The 13172-nt window shown below is 59.5% G+C and overlaps 1 pseudogene; it reads left to right on the top strand.

The window, feature by feature from the left end:
- LOC139826689 (dynein axonemal heavy chain 9-like) overlaps positions 1-11917 on the top strand; it is a 132059-nt pseudogene extending 120142 nt beyond the window's left edge.
- Positions 11918-13172: the final 1255 nt, after the last annotated feature.

The following is a 13172-nucleotide window of genomic DNA, read 5'->3' as shown; positions in this document are numbered from 1 at the left end:
TGTGACATCCTTTGTACCCCCTTGTCCCCAGGGCCCATTGTGACATTCCGGGGACCCCTCTTTGTCCCCAGGGCCCATTGTGACATCTTGGGGACCTCCCCGTGTCCCCAGGGCCCATTGTGACGTCCCAGGACCTGACATTGTCCCCAGGGCCCATTGTGACATCCTCTGCACCCCCTTGTCCCCAGGGCCCATTGTGACGTCCCAGGACCCCCCCTTGTCCCCAGGGCCCATTGTGACATTCAGGGGACCCACCTTTGTCCCCAGGGCCCATTCTGATACCGTGGGGACCCCCTTTGTCCCCAGGGCCCATTGTGACATGCTGGGGACGCTCTTTGTCCCCAGGGCCCATTGTGACATCCTGGGGACCCTCCTTGTCCCCAGAGTCCATTGTGACATCCAGGGGACCCCCTTTGTCCCCAGGGCCCATTGTGGCACCATAGGGACCCCCTTTGTCACTGGGGCCCATTGTGACATCCCAGGACCCCCCCTGGTCCCCAGGGCCCATTGTGACATCCTGGGGACCCCCTTTGTCCCAAGACTTCATTGTGACATCCTGGGGTCCCCCCTTGTCCTCAGGGTCCATTGTGACAGCCCAGGACCTTACATTGTCCCCAGGGCCCATTGTGATATCTGGGGGACCCCCTTGTTCCCACGGCCCATTGTGACATCCTGGGGACCCACCCTTGTCCCCAGGGCCCATTGTGACATCCCAAAACCCCCCATTGTCTCCAGGGCCCATTGTGACATCCTCGGCACCCCCTTGTCCCCAGGGCCCATTGTGACATCCTGGGGACCCCCCCTTGTCCCCAGGGCCCATTGTGACGTCCCAGGACCCCCCATTGTCCCCAGGGCCCATTGTAACATCCTGGGGATCCCTCCTTGTCCCCAGGGCCCATTGTGATGTCCCAGGACCCCCCATTGTCCCCAGGGCCCATTGTGACATCCTGGGGAACCCCATTGTCCCCAGGGCCCATTGTGACATCTGGGGGACGCCCTTGTCCCCAGGACCCATCCTGGCACCGTGGGGACCCTCCTTGTCACTTGGGCCCATTGTGACACCATGGGGACCCCCCCTTTGTCCCCAGTGCCCATTGTGACATTCTGCGGACCCCCCTTTGTCCCCAGGGCCCATTGTGACATTCAGGGGACCCACCATTGTCCCCAGGGCCCATTGTGACATCCTCGGCACCCCCTTGTCCCCAGGGCCCATTGTGACATTCAGGGGACCCCTCTTTGTCCCCAGGGCCCATTGTGACATGCTGGGGATCCCTCCTTGTCCCCAGGGCCCATTGTGACGTCCCAGGACCCCCCATTATCCCCAGGACCTATTGTGACATTCAGGGGATCCCCTTTGTCACTGGGGCCCATTGTGACACCATGGAGACCCCCGCTTGTCCTCAGGGTCCATTGTGACATCCTGGGCACCCCCCATTTTCCCCAGGACCCATTGTGACATCCTGGCCACCCCCTTGCTCCCAGGGCCCGTTGTGGCACCATGGGGACACCCCCTTTGTCCCCAGGGCCCATTGTGACATCCCAGGACCCCCCTTTGTCCCCAGGGCCCATTGTAGCACCATGGGGACCCCCTTTGACCCCAGGGCCCATTGTGGCACCATGGCAACCCCTTTTGTCCCCAGGGCCCATTGTGACATTCTTGGAACCCACTTTGTCCCCAGGGCCTATTGTGACACCATGGGGACCCCTCCTTGTCACTGGGGACCCATTGTGACACCATGGGGACCCCCCCTTGGCCTTCAGGACTCATTCTCACATCCTGGACACCCCGCATTGTCCCCAGGGCCCATTGTGACGTCCCAGGACCCCCCCTTGTCCCCAGGGCCCATTGTGACATTCAGGGGACCCCTCTTTGTCCCCAGGGCCCATTGTGACATCCTGGGGACCCCCCCTTGTCCCCAGGGCCCATTGTGACATCCCATGACCCCCCTTTGTCCCCAGTGCTATTGTGAAATCGTGGGGACCCCTTTCGTCCCCAGGGCCCATTGTGGCACCATGGGGAACCCCTTTGTCACTGGGGGCCATTGTGACATTCCACGATTCTACTTTGTCCCCAGGGCTCGTTCTGACACCTCGGGGACTCCCATTGTCCCCAGGGCCCATTGTGACATCCTGGGCAACCCCATTGTCCCCAGGGCCCATTGTGACATCTGGGGGACGCCCTTGTCCCCAGGACCCATCGTGGCACCGTGGGGACCCTCCTTGTCACTTGGGCCCATTGTGATACCATGGGGACGCCCCCCTTTGTCCCCAGTGCCCATTGTGACATCCTGGGGACCCCCCCTTGTCCCCAGGGCCCATTGTGACGTCCCAGGACCCCCCATTGTCCCCAGGGCTCATTGTGACATTCAGGGACCCCCGTTTGTCCCCAGGGCCCATTGTGACATGCTGGGGACGCTCTTTGTCCCCAGGGCCCATTGTGACATCCTGGGGACCCTCCTTGTCCCCAGAGCCCATTGTGACATCCAGGGGACCCCCTTTGTCCCCAGGGCCCATTGTGGCACCATAGGGACCCCCTTTGTCACTGGGGCCCATTGTGATATCCCAGGACCCCCCCTGGTCCCCAGGGCCCATTGTGACAACCTGGGGACCCCCTTTGTCCCAAGACTTCATTGTGACATCCTGGGGACCCCCCTTGTCCTCAGGGTCCATTGTGACAGCCCAGGACCTTACATTGTCCCCAGGGCCCATTGTGATATCTGGGGGACCCCCTTGTTCCCAAGGCCCATTGTGACATCCTGGGGACCCACCCGTGTCCCCAGGGCCCATTGTGACACCATGGGGACCCCACCTTGTCACTGGGGAACCATTGTGACACCATGGGGACCCCCCCTTGTCCTCAGGACTCATTCTCACATCCTGGACACCCCCCATTTTCCCCAGGGCCCATTGTGACATCCACTGCACCCCCTTGTCCCCAGGGCCCATTGTGACATTCAGGGGACCCCTCTTTGTCCCCAGGGCCCATTGTGAGATCCTGGGGACCCGCCCTTGTCCCCAGGGCCCATTGTGACGTCCCAGGATCCCCCATTGTCCCCAGGGCCCATTGTGACATCCTCGGCACCCCCTTGTCCCCAGGGCCCATTGTGACATCCTGGGGAACCCCCCTTGTCCCCAGGGCCCATTGTGACGTCCCAGGACGCCCCATTGTCCCCAGGGCCCATTGTGACATCCTCTGCACCCCCTTGTCCCCAGGGCCCATTGTGACATTCAGGGGACCCCTCTTTGTCCCCAGGGCCCATTGTGACATCCTGGGGACCCCCCCTTGTCCCCAGGGCCCATTGTGACGTCCCAGGACCTGACATTGTCCGCAGGGCCCATTGTGACATCCTCTGCACCCCCTTGTCCCCAGGGCCCATTGTGACATTCAGGGGACCCCCCTTTGTCCCCAGGGCCCATTCTGATACCGTGGGGACCCCCTTTGTCCCCAGAGCCCATTGTGACATCCAGGCGACTCCCATTGTCCCCACGGCCCATTGTGGCACCATAGGGACCCCCTTTGTCACTGGGGCCCATTGTGACATCCCAGGATCCCCCCTAGTCCCCAGGGCCCATTGTGACATCCTGGGGACGCTCTTTGTCCCCAGGGCCCATTGTGACATCCTGGGGACGCTCTTTGTCCCCAGGGCCCATTGTGACATCCTGGGGACCCTCCTTGTCCCCAGAGCCCATTGTGACATCCAGGGGACCCCCTTTGTCCCCAGGGCCCATTGTGGCACCATAGGGACCCCCTTTGTCACTGGGGCCCATTGTGACATCCCAGGACCCCCTCTGGTCCCCAGGGCCCATTGTGACATCCTGGGGACCCCCTTTGTCCCAAGACTTCATTGTGACATCCTGGGGACCCCCCTTGTCCTCAGGGTCCATTGTGACAGCCCAGGACCTTACATTGTCCCCAGGGCCCATTGTGATATCTGGGGGACCCCCTTGTTCCCAAGGCCCATTGTGACATCCTGGGGACCCACCCTTGTCCCCAGGGCCCATTGTGACATCCCAAAACCCCCCATTGTCCCCAGGGCCCATTGTGACATCCTCGGCACCCCCTTGTCCCCAGGGCCCATTGTGACATCCTGGGGACCCCCCCTTGTCCCCAGGGCCCATTGTGACGTCCCAGGACCCCCCATTGTCCCCAGGGCCCATTGTAACATCCTGGGGATCCCTCCTTGTCCCCAGGGCCCATTGTGATGTCCCAGGACCCCCCATTGTCACCAGGGCCCATTTTGACATCCTCGGCACCCCCTTGTCCCCAGGGCCCATTGTGACATCCTGGGGACCCCCCGTTGTCCCCAGGGCCCATTGTGACGTCCCAGGACCCCCCATTGTCCCCAGGCCCCATTGTGACATTTTGGGGATCCCTCCTTGTCCCCAGGGCCCATTGTGATGTCCCAGGACCCCCCATTGTCCCCAGGGCCCATTGTGACATCCTCTGCACCCCGTTGTCCCCAGGGCCCATTGTGACATTCAGGGGACCCCTCTTTGTCCCCAGGGGCCATTGTGACATCCTGGGGATCCCTCCTTGTCCCCAGGGCCCATTGTGACGTCCCAGGACCCCCCATTGTCCCCAGGACCTATTGTGACATTCAGGGGAGCCCCTTTGTCACTGGGGCCCATTGTGACACCATGGAGACCCCCGCTTGTCCTCAGGGTCCATTGTGACATCCTGGGCACCCCCCATTTTCCCCAGGACCCATTGTGACATCCTGGCCACCCCCTTGCTCCCAGGGCCCGTTGTGGCACCATGGGGACACCCCCTTTGTCCCCAGGGCCCATTGTGACATCCCAGGACCCCCCTTTGTCCCCAGGGCCCATTGTGACATTCTTGGACCCCACTTTGTCCCCAGGGCCTATTGTGACACCATGGGGACCCCACCTTGTCACTGGGGACCCATTGTGACACCATGGGGACCCCCCCTTGTCCTCAGGACTCATTCTCACATCCTGGACACCCCGCATTGTCCCCAGGGCCCATTGTGACATCCTCGGTACCCCCTTGTCCCCAGGGCCCATTGTGACATTCAGGGGACCCCTCTTTGTCCCCAGGGCCCATTGTGAGATCCTGGGGACCCCCCTTCTCCCCAGGGCCCATTGTGACATCCTGGGGATCCCTCCTTGTCCCCAGGGCCCATTGTGATGTCCCAGGATCCCCCATTGTCCCCAGGGCCCATTGTGACATCCTCGGCACCCCCTTGTCCCCAGGGCCCATTGTGACATTCCGGGGACCCCTCTTTGTCCCCAGGGCCCATTGTGACATCCTGGGGACCTCTCCTTGTCCCCAGGGCCCATTGTGACGTCCCAGGACCTGACATTGTCCCCAGGGCCCATTGTGACATCCTCTGCACCCCCTTGTCCCCAGGGCCCATTGTGACGTCCCAGGACCCCCCATTGTCCCCAGGGCCCATTGTGACATTCAGGGGACCCCCCTTTGTCCCCAGGGCCCATTCTGATACCGTGGGGACCCCCTTTGTCCCCAGGGCCCATTGTGACATGCTGGGGACGCTCTTTGTCCCCAGGGCCCATTGTGACATCCTGGGGACCCTCCTTGTCCCCAGAGTCCATTGTGACATCCAGGGGACCCCCTTTGTCCCCAGGGCCCATTGTGGCACCATAGGGACCCCCTTTGTCACTGGGGCCCATTGTGACATCCCAGGACCCCCCCTGGTCCCCAGGGCCCATTGTGACATCCTGGGGACCCCCTTTGTCCCAAGACTTCATTGTGACATCCTGGGGTCCCCCCTTGTCCTCAGGGTCCATTGTGACAGCCCAGGACCTTACATTGTCCCCAGGGCCCATTGTGATATCTGGGGGACCCCCTTGTTCCCACGGCCCATTGTGACATCCTGGGGACCCACCCTTGTCCCCAGGGCCCATTGTGACATCCCAAAACCCCCCATTGTCTCCAGGGCCCATTGTGACATCCTCGGCACCCCCTTGTCCCCAGGGCCCATTGTGACATCCTGGGGACCCCCCCTTGTCCCCAGGGCCCATTGTGACGTCCCAGGACCCCCCATTGTCCCCAGGGCCCATTGTAACATCCTGGGGATCCCTCCTTGTCCCCAGGGCCCATTGTGATGTCCCAGGACCCCCCATTGTCCCCAGGGCCCATTGTGACATCCTGGGGAACCCCATTGTCCCCAGGGCCCATTGTGACATCTGGGGGACGCCCTTGTCCCCAGGACCCATCCTGGCACCGTGGGGACCCTCCTTGTCACTTGGGCCCATTGTGACACCATGGGGACCCCCCCTTTGTCCCCAGTGCCCATTGTGACATTCTGCGGACCCCCCTTTGTCCCCAGGGCCCATTATGACATTCAGGGGACCCACCATTGTCCCCAGGGCCCATTGTGACATCCTCGGCACCCCCTTGTCCCCAGGGCCCATTGTGACATTCAGGGGACCCCTCTTTGTCCCCAGGGCCCATTGTGACATGCTGGGGATCCCTCCTTGTCCCCAGGGCCCATTGTGACGTCCCAGGACCCCCCATTATCCCCAGGACCTATTGTGACATTCAGGGGATCCCCTTTGTCACTGGGGCCCATTGTGACACCATGGAGACCCCCGCTTGTCCTCAGGGTCCATTGTGACATCCTGGGCACCCCCCATTTTCCCCAGGACCCATTGTGACATCCTGGCCACCCCCTTGCTCCCAGGGCCCGTTGTGGCACCATGGGGACACCCCCTTTGTCCCCAGGGCCCATTGTGACATCCCAGGACCCCCCTTTGTCCCCAGGGCCCATTGTAGCACCATGGGGACCCCCTTTGACCCCAGGGCCCATTGTGGCACCATGGCAACCCCTTTTGTCCCCAGGGCCCATTGTGACATTCTTGGAACCCACTTTGTCCCCAGGGCCTATTGTGACACCATGGGGACCCCTCCTTGTCACTGGGGACCCATTGTGACACCATGGGGACCCCCCCTTGGCCTTCAGGACTCATTCTCACATCCTGGACACCCCGCATTGTCCCCAGGGCCCATTGTGACGTCCCAGGACCCCCCCTTGTCCCCAGGGCCCATTGTGACATTCAGGGGACCCCTCTTTGTCCCCAGGGCCCATTGTGACATCCTGGGGACCCCCCCTTGTCCCCAGGGCCCATTGTGACGTCCCAGGACCCCCCATTGTCCCCAGGGCCCATTGTGACATCCTCTGCACCCCCTTGTCCCCAGGGCCCATTGTGACGTCCCAGGACCCCCCATTGTCCCCAGGGCCCATTGTGACATTCAGGGGACCCCCCTTTGTCCCCAGGGCCCATTCTGATACCGTGGGGACCCCCTTTGTCCCCAGGGCCCATTGTGACATGCTGGGGACGCTCTTTGTCCCCAGAGCCCATTGTGACATCCAGGGGACCCCCTTTGTCCCCAGGGCCCATTGTGGCACCATGAGGCCCCTCTTTGTCACTGGGGGCCATTGTGACATCCCATGACCCCCCTTTGTCCCCAGTGCTATTGTGAAATCCTGGGGACCCCTTTCGTCCCCACGGCCCATTATGACACCATGGGGAACCCCTTTGTCACTGGGGGCCATTGTGACATTCCAGGATTCCACTTTGTCCCCAGGGCTCGTTCTGACACCTTGGGGACTCCCATTGTCCCGAGGGCCCATTGTGACATCCTGGGCAACCCCATTGTCCCCAGGGCCCATTGTGACATCCTCGGCACCCCCTTGTGCCCAAGGCCCATTGTGACATTCAGGGGACCCCCCCTTTATCCCCAGGGCCCATTGTGACATCCTGCACACCCCCCTTTGTCCCCAGGGCCCATTTTGACATTCAGGGGACCCACCATTGTCCTCAGGGCCCATTGTGAGGTCCCAGGACCCCCCATTGTCCCCAGGGCCCATTGTGACATCCTCGGCACCCCCTTGTCCCCAGGGTCCATTGTGACACTATGGGGACCCCCCATTGTCCCCAGGGCCCATTGTGACATTCAGGGGACCCCTCTTTGTCCCTAGGGCCCATTGTGACATCCTGGGGACCCCCCCTTGTCCCCAGGGCCCATTGTGACGTCCCAGGACCCCCCTTTGTCCCCAGTGCTATTGTGAAATCCTGGGGACCCCTTTCGTCCCCAGGGCCCATTGTGGCACCATGGGGAACCCCTTTGTCACTGGGGGCCATTGTGACATTCCACGATTCTACTTTGTCCCCAGGGCTCGTTCTGACACCTCGGGGACTCCCATTGTCCCCAGGGCCCATTGTGACATCCTGGGCAACCCCATTGTCCCCAGGGCCCATTGTGACATCTGGGGGACGCCCTTGTCCCCAGGACCCATCGTGGCACCGTGGGGACCCTCCTTGTCACTTGGGCCCATTGTGATACCATGGGGACGCCCCCCTTTGTCCCCAGTGCCCATTGTGACATCCTGCGGACCCCCCTTTGTCCCCAGGGCCCATTGTGACATTCAGGGGACCCCTCTTTGTCCTCAGGGCCCATTGTGACATCCTGGGGACCCCCCCTTGTCCCCAGGGCCCATTGTGACGTCCCAGGACCCCCCATTGTCCCCAGGGCCCATTGTGACATCCTGGGGATCCCTCCTTGTCCCCAGGGCCCATTGTGACGTCCCAGGACCCCCCATTGTCCCCAGGGCCCATTGTGACATTCAGGGGCCCCCGTTTGTCACTGGGGCCCATTGTGACATCCCAGGACCCCACATTGTCCCCAGGGCCCATTGTGACTTTCAGGGGACCCCACTTGTCCCCAGGACCCATTTTGACACTATAGGGACCCCCCCTTATGCCCAGTGACCATTGTGACACCGCGGGTACCACCCTTGTCCGCAGGGCCCATTGTGACATCCTGGGAACAGCCCCTTGTCCCCAGGGCCCATTGTGACATCCTCGGCACCCCCTTGTCCCCAGGGCCCATTGTGACGTCCCAGGACCCCCATTTTCCCCAGGGCCCATTGTGACATCCTCGGCACCCCCTTGTCCCCAGGGCCCATTGTGACATTCAGGGGACCCCTCTTTGTCCCCAGGGCCCATTGTGACATCGTGGGGACCCCCCCTTGTTCCCAGGGCCCACTGTGACGTCCCAGGACCCGCCATTGTCCCCAGGGCCCTGTGTGACATCCTGGGGTGCCCTCCTTGTCCCCAGGGCCCATTGTGACGTCCCAGGACCCCCCATTGTCCCCGGGGCCCATTGTGACATTCAGGGGACCCCCTTTGTCACTGGGGCCCTTTGTGACATCCCAGGACCCCACATTGTCCCCAGGACCTATTGTGACATCCTGGGGACCCCACTTGTCCCCAGGACCCATTGTGACACTATGGGGACCCCCCCTTGTGCCCAGGGCCCATTGTGACACCATGGGTACCCCCCTTGTCCGCAGGGCTCATTGTGACATCCCAGGACCCCCTATTGTCCCCAGGGTCCATGGTTACATCCTGGGGACCCCATTGTCCCCAGGGCCCATTGTGATATCCTGAGGACCGCCCTTTGTCCCCAGGGCCCATTGTGACGTCCCAGGACCCCCCATTGTCCCCAGGGCCCATTGTGACATTCAGGGGCCCCCGTTTGTCATTGGGGCCCATTGTGAGATCCCAGGACCCCACATTGTCCCAAGGGCCCATTGTGACTTTCAGGGGACTCCACTTGTCCCCAGGACCCATTGTGACACTATAGGGACCCCCCCTTGTGCCCAGTGCCCATTGTGACACCGTGGGTACCACCCTTGTCCGCAGGGCCCATTGTGACATCCTGGGGACACCCCCTTGTCCCCAGGGCCTATTGTGACATTTTGGGCATCCCTCCTTGTCCCCAGGGCCCATTGTGACGTCCCAGGACCCCCCATTGTCCCCAGGACCCATTGTGACATTCAGGGGACCCCCTTTGTCACTGGGGCCCATTGTGAAATCCCAGGACCCCACATTGTCCCCAGTGCCCATTGTGACATCCTGGGGACCCCCCCTTTGTCCCCAGTGCCCATTGTGACATCCTGCGGACCCCCCTTTGTACCCAGGGCCCATTTTGACATTCAGGGGACCCACCATTGTCCTCAGGGCCCATTGTGAGGTCCCAGGACCCCCCATTGTCCCCAGGGACCATTGTGACATCCTCGGCACCCACTTGTCCCCAGGACCCATTGTGACACTATGGGGACCCCTCCTTGTGCCCAGGGCCCATTGTGACACTGTGGGTACCACCCTTGTCTGCAGGGCTCATTGTGACATCCCAGGACCCCCCATTGTCCCCAGGGTCCATTGTGACATTCAGGGGACCCCCCTTGTCCCCAGGACCCATTCTGATACCGTGGGGACCCCCTTTGTCTCCAGGGCCCATTGTGACATCCTGGGGACGCTCTTTGTTCCCAGGGCCCATTGTGACATCCTGGGCACCCCCTTTGTCCCCAGGGCCCATTTTGGCACCATAGGGACCCCCTTTGTCACTGGGGCCCATTGTGACATCCCAGGACCCGCCCTGGTCCCCAGGGCCCATTGTGACATCCTGGGGACCCCTTTGTCCCAAGACTTCATTGTGACATCCTGGGGACCCCCCTTGTCCTCAGGGTCCATTTTGACAGCCCAGGACCTTACATTGTCCCCAGGGCCCACTGTGATATCTGGGGGACCCCCTTGTTCCCAAGGCCCATTGTGACATCCTGGGGATCCCTCCTTGTCCCCAGGGCCCATTGTTACATCCCAGGACCCCCCATTGTCCCCAGGGCCCATTGTGACATCCTCTGCACCCCCTTGTCCCCAGAGCTCATTGTGACATTCAGGGAACCCCTCTTTGTCCCCAGGGCCCATTGTGACATCCTGGGGACCCCCCCTTGTCCCCAGGGCCCATTGTGACGTCCCAGGACCCCCCATTGTCCCCAGGACCTATTGTGACATTCAGGGGACCCCCTTTGTCACTGGGGCCCATTGTGACACCATGGAGACCCCCGCTTGTCCTCAGGGTCCATTGTGACATCCTGGGCACCCCCCATTTTCCCCAGGACCCATTGTGACATCCTGGCCACCCCCTTGCTCCCAGGGCCTGTTGTGGCACCATGGGGACACCCCCTTTGTCCCCAGGGCCCATTGTGACATCCCAGGACCCCCCATTGTCCCCAGGGCCCATTGTGACATTCAGGGGACCCCTCTTTGTCCCCAGGGCCCATTGTGACATCCTGGGGACCCCATTGTCACCAGAGCCCATTGTGATATCCTGGCGACCACCCTTTGTCCCCAGGGCCCATTGTGACATCCCAGGACCCTCTTTGTCCCTGTCGAGGGTTAAGATTGCGGGGTGACAATCAAACCCTGGCAGATGTGTTGTCAACGTCCTCTCCCCCCCCAATTCCCCCTTTTTCCCCTCCCTCTCCCCCTTCCCACTCAGCACAGGCGATCGGGATGGGAAGAAGCACAGAGGGGAGAGAGCTGGAAAAGTTCAAGATGTTTTACTGATGCTACCGATAAGAACAGAGAAAATAATACAAATATACAAAACCAATCTTGTAAGTCTGAGCAACTGCGGAGCCAGCACCCAAAGTCCTGGATTGGACTCTGTAGCCAACCGGAGCTGGATTCAGTCTCTCACTGGCCTCAGTTCACAGGGACGACCAGCAAGGTCCTCTCCTAATGTCGGCCATGAGGAGAAAAGGGCCGAGATCCTCGTGATCTCCCGCTTTTATATGAAGTATTCACGTGAACGGAATGTTATACACAGTTGGTCACCAGTTTCTCGTTGCCCCTCTCGCGAGATGTGCATCCGTGCTTATCAATAAGTTTTCATTCCATTGCTGGGTTTAACCAAAACATGTGTCCGGTTCTCCAGGAAAATGCAGCTGATATGAAGCTTGAGCTGACAGGCAAATTCACTAAAAGAGAAACTTGTTTTTACCAAAACCAGGACATTCCACCCCTTATCATATGACATTCACTGAATACTTAAACCTTATCAATACAATCTATCAATACAATCTAATTAATCACTACTACTATATATATATATACATATGTACATATATACACAGGAGTAATTAATCAGTGGACCATCCTTTGAAAAGTTCATTAAGTTCATTTTGTCACCACAGTCTCCCAGGGCAGGGAAAATGGTCCAAGTGCATCTCATGACCCCTGTTGGTGGGTTAAGGACACCAACTTCCAAGAAGGTGTCGGGCGCCACTCGAAGAAGCCAGCGCTGGTTTCATCACCATTGTCTTGATCTGAAAGACACTTATTAAACATTGTTAGTGCGGCAATTCACATCATACAATTCAGCATTGCATATTTTCACCTGAAATCAAATCCCCGTGAGGTGCACACCGAACTTCTCCATCCTTAAGCATCACCCACCAGGTGCTGCCAGGTCCCTGGGCGAAAACAATCCCACGAATAGGTTTGCCTGTGCCCGATGCAGGAGGAACCCAGACTGCCTTTCCTAACATATTTTTCATGTGTACTACAGGGACTTTATCTCCTTCTACAGTCCATAGAATTTCTGATTGGGCAGGCCCGGCTCGATTGGTTGATCCCCTGGTGTTGCCCAACCAAGTGGCTTTTGCTAAATGTGAATCCCAGTTTTTAAAGGTTCCACCACCAAGTGCCTTTAGTGTAGTTTTTAACAAACCATTGCACCTTTCAGTTTTCCCAGAGGCTGGTGCATGATATGGAATATGATACACCCACTCAATACCATGTTCTTTGGCCCAATTGTCTATAATACTGTTTTTGAAATGAGTACCATTGTCTGATTCAATTCTTTCTGGCGTACCCGGCCACCAAAGGACTTGCTTCTCAAGGCCCAAGATGGTATTTCGGGCTGTAGCAGGAGGTACGGCAGATGTTTCCAACCATCCAGTGGTTGCTTCCACCATTGTAAGTACATAACGCTTACCTTGACGTGTTTGTGGAAGTGTAATATAATCAATCTGCCAAGCTTCTCCATACTTATACTTTAACCATCGCCCCCCATACCATACAGGTTTTAACTGTTTTGCTTGTTTGATTTCAGCGCAAGTTTCACATTCATGAATAACCTGTGAAACAGTGTCCATAGTTAAATGCACCCCTCGATCACGAGCCCATTTGTATGTTGCATCTCTACCTTGATGCCCTGAAGCACCATGGGCCCACCGAGCTAGGAAAAGTTCACCTTTATGTTGCCAGTCCAAGTCCACCTCAGCTACTTTAATCTTAGCAGCTTGATCTGCTTGTTGGTTGTTTCGATGTTCCTCGGT

Source organism: Patagioenas fasciata, unplaced genomic scaffold (genome assembly GCF_037038585.1).
Source record: "Patagioenas fasciata isolate bPatFas1 unplaced genomic scaffold, bPatFas1.hap1 Unplaced_1, whole genome shotgun sequence".
Lineage (NCBI taxonomy): Eukaryota > Metazoa > Chordata > Aves > Columbiformes > Columbidae > Patagioenas > Patagioenas fasciata.
This window is presented reverse-complemented; position numbering and strand designations above follow the sequence as displayed.